Source organism: Elaeis guineensis, chromosome 1 (genome assembly GCF_000442705.2).
Source record: "Elaeis guineensis isolate ETL-2024a chromosome 1, EG11, whole genome shotgun sequence".
Taxonomy (NCBI): domain Eukaryota; kingdom Viridiplantae; phylum Streptophyta; class Magnoliopsida; order Arecales; family Arecaceae; genus Elaeis; species Elaeis guineensis.
Window position 1 is genome coordinate 88,081,783 of NC_025993.2, and position 9,922 is coordinate 88,091,704.

Genomic DNA, 9,922 nt, shown 5'->3' on the forward strand with positions numbered 1-9,922 from the left:
ATTAATAGTTACAAGTAGCTCAATTTTTTTAAAGTTGAATGCGGATGATGGCACCTCAGAGTGAGTCGAGTAGTAAAGTTGGGATGTGGATGTAATAATATGTAATCATCTATATAGTATTTCTTTAATCTATATAAAATTATAAATTTTTTTATTTAACAATTTCATTATAAGTAACTATATATATTTTTTTTAAATTTTTGGAGTTGCAGTTTGCACTATGTATACGTTGTCCGAAGTCATACCATAGAAAGTGTTTGCCAAGGTCCTTAGTAAATTCTTCTCCAATTTTCAATTGTTCTATAGCTGTGAAGCATTTAATAAGTAAAACTCTTATGTTCTTCTATTGGTCATATTCTTGCTGCATTAATCAGAAAAATTTCTTTTGAAAGCTTAGAGAAAAAAGGTATCGTACTATAGGCTTAGGATGATCTTCATGTTCTTATTTCTGGGGTTATTTGTTTCTTTTATGCTTATGCGTTGAAAATGTTATTGTTGTTTGCAGATATTTTACGACAAATTTTATTTTTGAAGATTTGTGTATGGGGTCATCACTTAGGATCTTTTTATGAAAAAAAACTATATGTGCTGTATTTGAAATTAGTATTATTACTGCTGTTGAAGTTTGGAACAGGATCACTATTAATGAGAGATTTATACTGATTTTAAGAATCTATTAGTTACTTCTCTAACAATATTTTGATAATTCTTTTGATAGATTTTGGGAGCATTTTGAGTTTGTTCTTAAAGAATATCGTGTCAGAGATCATTTATTTAGTTATCTGTGATCTTCAGAGCACCCAAATTTGGGAGTCGCTATTGAGATCAAGTTATGTTGCACTATGTCAAAATCTCTCAAATTGCTCTTAGAAGTAGATTATCTCCAGATAAATCGTGATTTTCATTTAGTTCAATGAAATGGAGCAAATTTTTACCAAGTCCGAAAGAGGTGGCTGCTGTAGTCTTGCGCAGGGATGTTGCTCTATTGGATGGTGCATGCATGCTCCTTCCAAAACCACCTCATGTTTTGTTAGGCAAACATCATAAGTAAACTTGATTCATTTTGAACCTTTTCATTTCTAGCGTTATCAAATTCTTTATCATCTACTAGTTGGTGGTAAATTGTGGTTAGCATGCATTACAGGATGATTAATCAGTATGGTCAGATCACCACTTCCTGTGTCAAACGTGTATATAACCAACACTGGTAGTTTCTTGTCTAATACGCTTTGTGCTATTGGGAAAAACATGGTTCAAGTTTGTTCTTATAAGATTCAAGTATCTTCCTTGCTACCTGAAGTTTGCATTAGAGTTTTTGTTAGATAAGGACGTGGGCCGGGCTTGATTCGAGCTTGGATGCGGGCCGGCCCAATTGGGTTCAGGCCAGATCCGGGCTCGAGCTCGGACCGGGTTCGGACTAAATATTTTTAAAAAAATTTGGGCCTAAGCCCGACCCGAAGCTCGACAAAAAAATTTGGACCGGACTCAGGTAGGGGTGTGGCCCGGTCCGCTTCCAAACTTAGGGTCTAAAATCGGAATCGGAATGGGTGACTCCCATTTCAACTGTTTGGTTGGGAGGAGTCCCATTCCTACTTCGATTCCGGGGTGGAATGAGAATGGCTCAATTTATATAGAACTCAATCCCTACTCTCCTATATGGATTCAAATTTTCATTCTAATTCCGATTCTGATTCCGATTCCAGTCATAAACCAAATACTTCGGAGGATTTGACCATTTCGATTTCGATTCCAAGCTATTTTGATTCTCATTCCCATTTCGATTTTGGTTACGAACCAAACACCTCCTTTATGTATATTTGCATTCTTTTCTATTTAAAGGGAAGAAGAGAAGATGTGCAAAACAATAAGACAACCATCATCTTTAAATGGAAAACAATAATAGTATTCTTTAATCCATGCAATTTTCTTTTTTTGTTGTTTTTGCTCCCTTACCTCCACCAAAGATTGCCATCAAAAATTAAACAAGCGGTATCAAAGCTAGGTTTCAAACAAGATGAGTAAGCCTGGTTCCAAGTAGCCATATGGCAGAAGGTCAAAAAGAAAAGGACATTAGATGATAGAAGAGAGTAATACTACAAGTATTTATAATCAGATTATTCCATCTTTCAATAGGAAAACTATCAATTTTGGTCTATGGATACGAAACTTTACTTATTTTATAAGATTTATGGGATCTGATAGAAAATAGTTTTATTGAGTATTATCTTCCAAATTGAAGGATGGCTGCAACACAAAAGATGGAGATGAAAGAAAATCAAATTAATAGGGATGCGAAGGCTTTCTACGTACTTCGGTAGGTGATGCATTAAATCATGTTCCTGAAATAATGGCTACATTGACCTCAAACAAAGCATAGGATATATTAAAAGAAAGAGTTCAAAGGATGAGACAATGTAAAACTTCAAACTCTTTGCCATGAATTTAAAACTGATGATGAAAAATTATGTCGCATTCCGAAGCAAGCATATAATAGATACTGCATGCCTGCAAGATGGAGCAACGAGGCTTTCTGAATAGCAAATCTAGTTATTTTTCAATAATTCTAAATTAAGACAATCCTCAAAAATTAAAATTTTCTAAATGCTCTAGACAATTTCACTACAAAAAAATAATATTTAATGATAAAATTTTCAACGGTGACAGAAAAATTACCATAAAATTTCCCGATATCGCTACAAAAAGTTTTTGCGGTGATTTTATTTTTTCACCGTAAAATATCGTCGCAAAATACTTTCCGCAATTTTTTGTTTTTTGGGGCCAACTTTTTCCCGGGAAAAAATTCGCCGCAAAAAATATATCGGTTTAAGCGGCAATGTTTTGGCTGTCACAAAAAATATTTCATAACCTCTATCGGTGAATTTTTGTGGAAAATATAACTTTTTTCCGGCGACTGGATTTTCGCCGCAAAATCTCTGTTCTACACTTTTTTCGGTGACTATATTTTCGCCGCAAAATCTCCGCTGCACATTTGCTGGCGATTCTTTTCACCGGTAAAAATTGGCCCCATTTTTTTGTTTCACCACGAATCAAACGGCACACTTGAGGTTTTTTCCCCCTCCCGCCTTTCTGTTTTCCTACTCCCCTGAACCAATTGATCCATGCCCTAGACCGATCCCTTCCAAAGCCTCTATCGCACCGTCGGCCTCCTTCCTCCACCGTCGGGCTAGCCTCGCCTCACAAGGTCCTCCGCACGAAGCTTATCAGCGACAAGGTCGGCCGGTGATACGTACCCCCACGGAATCAAGAACGATGACCCCCTCGTCCTCGCCTGTAAAGAGGAGTATGCTTCTTCTACGCCTCCCTTCCTCTCTCTCTCACACTCTCTTCTCTCTTCTCTGCATCATTCATTTTTATTTCTCTCCTCATGCTTGAATAAGGTTTGCCCGCCATATGTTTGATTTTATGCCTATATGAGAACTGCCATTGGCTCCACACTTGGAGCTCAGAACCTATTTTCCTCGGCCATAAAGCTCTAAGCTCATCCATGGTACAGCCATCTGCAATCCTTAAGAGAAGCAACACACTTTTACACATGGTGAACCCCACAGAAAAGACCAAATTGTTAATAGGAAAGCTAATATCCTACCCAAAACTAGTGGAAACCACATCCATGCTTGTTCTAAGTTGTAGAAATCCTTATGCCTGATTGTAATTGCGGGACCATGGATGCTAACACTTTCTCCCCACCAGTTTCTTGATAACCCAAACTAGCATCAACCTTATTCACTTTAAATACGGATGGGAAATTATCTAGCACTATTAATTGTTTTGGATTTAGGTCCAATTGATCCAAAAATAGATCATCTGATTTATGTGACACCGTGAGCTTCAATTATAACCAAAAACCAACTGACACAACGTATATAATGGAAAGACATCTAAACTAAAAGCCTTCAAACTTCAAAAAGTTTACTTGCAATGCCAGAAAGGGAATAACATGGAATTAATGGCCCTACAAATATATTTTATAATAAGTGTGCAGCTATCATAACAAAAGAAAGTGCTTTTGAATAGAGTGTACAACTAACATCTATTTCATCTTAAAGATTTAGTTGGAGAGCCATATACAAGTTACATCAAAATGATGTACCTGATTTATGCTTCCATGAATTGAAGCTCTCTCCCTCAACAAATGTACCCTGGGCGACATGCTGCTAGATGCCTATTTAAAGTCACTAAGATTAATCACATGTCACATAAGAACTAACCAGAAAACGAAAAAAAAAAAGAAAACAAAAGTCTTCCCTCCTCTTCCCACATCCTTCAACAAATTAATGTTACCCCTCCTTACCAGGTCCTCCTCCAACTTATACAATACCTCTAAGAAGATGGCCAACCAACTTGCATGCACCATGGACCACTTAGAGGGAGAAGACATTTCAGCATTTTCTGAGAAGATCTTGGAAACGATTATTGGTGGCCTTATTTTTGGCACATACTGCTTGAGAGAAATGAAAGATTAATTTTATTTTATCATTATTAGTTAGCTTCTTTATTTTATTTTATCTTATTTGGTAGGATAAGGTACTGTCCTGTTCTGCTATTGCAATCGAATAAAATTTGCTTCTTTATTTATAACTTAATAAGATAAGGTTGAGAAAATGAGAGCCCAACTAAGATTAATTTTTATTCTGGATTCTTGATCTATATGTTTAGTTGTAGAAGGTTGCGTAAGTTCCAAGAAACCATTTAGAGTCTTATTTCGTAATGATCTAGTACATTTATAGTTTAAATTTTGAGACATTTTGATCATGCACTTATAGTACATTTATAGTTTTAGTTGTTGAACTAGATATATGCCAATATAAGAATCCTCATTCATTTCATTCTATCACTATTTATGAATTGACTTTATTTGACAGGCATTAAGAATGGATAGGAGTTAGATGAAATTAAGACATAGATGGTGTAAAGAGTATGTTAATGGAGTTAAGGAGTTTATTGAGTTTGTGAAGGATCATATGGGTCAAGATAATATGATCCGGTGTCCTTGTCTTAAGTGCATGAATGCATATTACAAGCATTTGGATGAAGTGGAAGATGATTGGTATATAAATGGAATTCAAGGTACTTATACACGGTGGATATTTCATGGGGAAAATCCATCTTCCCATGGTACCTATTTCATCGATAATAGTACTAATAATAATGTATGGGGTAATAATGGAATGATAGCTAATGAAGAAGAGAAGAAAATGAAATATTGGACATGTTGAATGACTTTCAAGGGGAAACTTTCACAGATATCAGAGATATAAACACATTTGGTGGCCATCAGGCTCCCGAAAAAGATGTACAAAAATTTGATAGATTGTTGGGGGACGCACAACATGACATGTATCCAGGTTGTAAGAATTTCTCGATATTATCCTTTATGGTAAAATTGCTCCATATGAAGGTGCATAATCATTTGAGTAACAAAAAATTTGATATGTTACTTGAGTTATTGAACGATGCTTTTTCTGATGGTACAGTGCTCCCAAAGTCACATTATGAGGCTAAAAAGATCTTACAAGACTTGGGATTGGGGTATGAGTGCATTCATGCTTGTAAATATGATTGTGCATTATTTTGGAAGGTGCATAGAGATAAAGATGAATGTCCAGTGTGCAAAACACGTAGATGGAAAATAAATGATGGGAAAGGTAAGAAGATCCCTCATAAGATCTTACACTAATTTCTATTGAAGTCAAGGTTGCAGAGATTATTTATGTCAAGACATACAACTTTGGATATGAGATGGCATGCTGAAAAACATATCAATATAGAAGGGATTTTAAGGTATCTAACCGATGCTGAAGCTTGAAAATATTTTGATAGACAGTATCCTGTGTTTGCAAATGATCCCCATAATGTCAGACTTGATCTTGCATTGATGGTTTTAATTCATTTGGTAACATGAGCAATTCTTATAGTATGTGGCCGGTGATACTTATGCCATATAATTTACCGCCTTGAAAAACCATGAAAGAGCCATTTCTTATGTTATCATTGCTAATATTCCTGGACCAGAGGCTTCAGGAAAGGACAATGATGTTTATTTGCGGTCTTTGGTAGATGAATTGAAGGAGTTATGGGAAAATGGTGTTGACACATATGATGCCTCAACTAAACAAATTTTTTCTTAAAGACAGCTATTTTGTGGACCATAAATGATTTTTCTGCATATGGTAGCTTGTCAGGATGGAGTACAAAACGATATATGGCATGTTCATGTTGCAACGAGCAAACATCATCTAAGAGATTGAGGAGCAAAATTTGTTACATGGGCCATCACCGATATCTTCCTTTAGATCATTGTTGGAGGAGTAAACTATTTGATAGTCAGCTAGAGGCTCGATCCCAGCCACAGGAGTTGTCTGGGGAAGATGTGTTGCAACAATTAGATCGACTTCAAGATTTGAAGTATGGGAAGCACCCAAATATGAGGAAAAGAAAATATACTTCTGAAGAATTAAACATGACTAAAAAGAGTATATTCTTTGAGTTATCGTATTGGTATAAATTGAAATTGCATCACAATCTTGATGTCATGCATATAAAGAAAAATGTTTGTGATAATATTTTGGGAACAATTCTTAATATTGAGGGAAAAATAAAGGATACTATTAAAGCACGAATGGATTTGGCTGATATGAAAATAAGAAAAGAGCTACACTTACAACCTTCATGAAATGGATTTGTAAAGTGCCCCCTGCATGGTATGTACTAAGTCGAAAGGAAAAGCAAGACTTATTGGAATTCTTGAAATCTGTTAACTTTCCAGATGGCTATGCTTCAACCATATCAAGATGTGTAAGTGTGGAAGATGGGATGATTTCAGGGTTAAAAAGTCATGACTGCCATATGTTGTTGCAACGTCTGCTTCTAATTGGAATACATGGATACTTGCATAAAGATGTGGTGACTGCATTGGTTGAGTTAGCAAATTTTTTCCACGAGTTATATGCTAAGACATTGAACGTCAAAGAATTAGACACATTACAAGAAAATGTGGTTGTGATATTATGTAAGTTGGAAAAAATTTTTCCACCTCTGTTCTTTGATGTCATGATCCACTTAATAGTTCACTTACCAGAAGAAGCAAACTTGGTGAGCCAGTGCAAAATAGATGGATGTTCCCAATTGAACGGTAATGTTTCATACGATTTAATAATTTACATTGAATTATTATGTTAGCATTTATGCACTTTGATAATATTAATATTCATTAATACTCACCTTAGTCCTTTTAGATTTAGAAAGAAAAAAAAAGGGGAGAATTGTGGCAATTGCATGTCCATGTAATAAACCAGAATGTCCGCCTATTATAATGAAATGCACTAGTCATTATTAATTGCTTCAGAAGATACAGAATAACTCCCTATAGAATCTCTTCTAGTTGGACTTGGGTATCATATCAGGTTTATGCAGTTGATGTCTTTCTATCTGATAACTAATTCTAGTTCCTCTAGTGACTTGCTTGAATATGATCAGAAAGTAACTTCAGTAGTAATAATTGGTTCAGATAATTCCTTTGCCTTTTATGTCAGTTAACATTTTTTGCCAAATTAGTTAGAAGCTTTCATGTAGACTCAGAAAGAGGTTAACTTTTCCCTGTTACATTTCATGGCATGAAATGTGTCTCCTTTTTTTATTGCTTTCTTAAAGTTACTCGTTGGAGTTTAATTCAAGCGGGGCATTTAATTTCTCTGTTTGTTGGCTTCGATCTGTATCCTGAAAATAATTTTGCAAATTGTTCACTAATTTTTGTGGCAGAACCTTCCAAATCCGCTGCAAGACAATCCATCTTATTCAGCTGTCAAGTATGCTCATCTATTCTATCTTTTATTGTAGAATCTTCTTGTTGTAATATTTTGTCAGCTGCTGACCACATTTGCTTCCACATATTCATCAATAATAACTGGGAATTATTTTCTATTGTCAAGCAGTATTTTGTTAATGCGGATGATACTGTTCCTCAAGGTAAATCCTTGGTGCCTCCTATATTAGTTAATTTGACCTGATAGTTTATCTTAGTTAGTTTGTTTAAGTTGTGATGATAGACAAGGTGTTATGGAAGTTAGTTGTTTGCATATACACATTGTAATATCAAACCTGTATTGGCATGATTGGGTTCTATAGTTGTGCCATGCCCCTGTAGGGCAGTAGCATCTGCGTGCCAGTGCCATACTCTGTTAGACTTGTTCCTATATTTTCTTTGTTCTATTTTCGGTGTGCAATACAGATATTGTTTTTCTTTATTAAGACAGGATGACCCATTACAATGCAATATTAGTTCATTTTTGTTTAGAGTGTATGATTATAAAAGAATTAACCCCCTTTTTGAGCACCGAAATTTCATCTTAAACAGATATTATTATCTTTTAGGTCAGTTCAACACTTTGCTTGTTTGGCATGCATGCTTTTTTAGTTAAGATTATATGTTACTAACAAGGATGGCATCTTGTATGTGACAGAATAAGGTTTGAACTTTAGTTCATATTATCAATATATTTTAAGCTTTGGACTTGAAGTCCAAAGGCATACAAAGTGATGTTGCTCATTTTATTATTTTGTTTGTGGCGCTCTAATTTGATGTACATGATTCATTACCATGTTGATATTATATGCACCAAGCCATGAATTCCATTTTATGCATTGTTATAAACTCTTGTAATAATATTTGTTTATTACAATGCAATATTAGTCATAGCTCTTCATTTTAAACTAATTTGTATTATATCTGTTTATGTTGCAGATTGGAAGATGTTGGCCATCGAAGAAGATTTCAAGAACTGGCTCCAGGACTTATTTCTGTTTTAGATTTTTTTTAAATTTTATGAGACGTACGTGTAGTACCTTTTGGCTATGTATGACTAATGACAATATCGAAGACTTTCTTTCTTACATACTATATTGACAAATGTGACATATGGAGGATTTGTATTAGTTTAATGTGATTTTGGATTTTATATGATGGTATATTAAATGATATTTGTTTGTTGTAATATTAGATTTGATAACAGAAAAATTTAATCAGTCTTCGGTGGCAAATTTTTATGATGGCATTATTTTGTCACAAAAAATATAAATATATTTTTTTTCGATGACTAATTTTGCTGTAAAAAATTGAACCGTAATATTTTTAGCGGCGAATAAGTTCACCGTCAAAGACATGGATCTTTTTCAGTGATAAAGTTTCATCATAAAAACTATCATAAAATATCATCATAAAAACTATCATAATTAATATAGAATTATTTTGCGGCAACTATTGTGGTCGCTAAAAGATAACTTTTCTTGACGATGCAATATTGGCTGCTCAAGGTTTTCATTTTTCGATGAAAAATTTTGTCGCTAAAAAGCTCATTTTCATTGGCAAAATTATTTGCCGCTAAATATGCATCTGGCTTCTATTTTTCGGTCATATTATTTGTCACAAAAAATTTATTTTTTCACGATGACAAAAATTCTCGCCATGAAAAATATCTCCCGATAAGTCTTTGGCGGCAACTTTCTGGCGGCACATTTTTTGCTGCTAAAAATATTTTGCAACGACATCCAGATCTTTTGCGGCAATTATTTTCACTGCTAAAAGTAAATTTTCTTATAGTGAATCTAGTGCGCTACCCCAAATTCAAAATTTGAAAAATAGAGAAAAAATAATAATGAGCTAGCTTAGTAAATAACATAACACTCTAAAGTGGGTTAGAGCATGTTAACAAATAATAAATCAAATAAAATATCATTTACTAAGCAAAATTTTATGCTTATAAAAAATCAAAGAATAATATTTTTTTTTCAAAAACATGTTTTTATACTAAATCCAACATTTGGCTACGGTCACATAATCCAATGACGTGGATCAGATAATAGACAATTAATGATGTCCAAATACCACTATTTTAGTCATCAGTGG

At 34.3% G+C, this 9,922-nt stretch overlaps 1 long non-coding RNA gene and 1 pseudogene across 1 annotated transcript; both read left to right on the plus strand.

Annotated features, from left to right (window-relative positions):
- Positions 1-2,827: 2,827 nt before the first annotated feature.
- LOC105038111 (uncharacterized) lies at positions 2,828-9,011 on the plus strand. Its single transcript, XR_012140711.1, has 4 exons — positions 2,828-3,301; positions 7,780-7,826; positions 7,953-7,986; positions 8,762-9,011. It is a non-coding gene; the product is annotated as an uncharacterized lncRNA (long non-coding RNA).
- On the plus strand, positions 3,312-7,767 carry LOC140857182 (uncharacterized; annotated as a pseudogene).
- Positions 9,012-9,922: the final 911 nt, after the last annotated feature.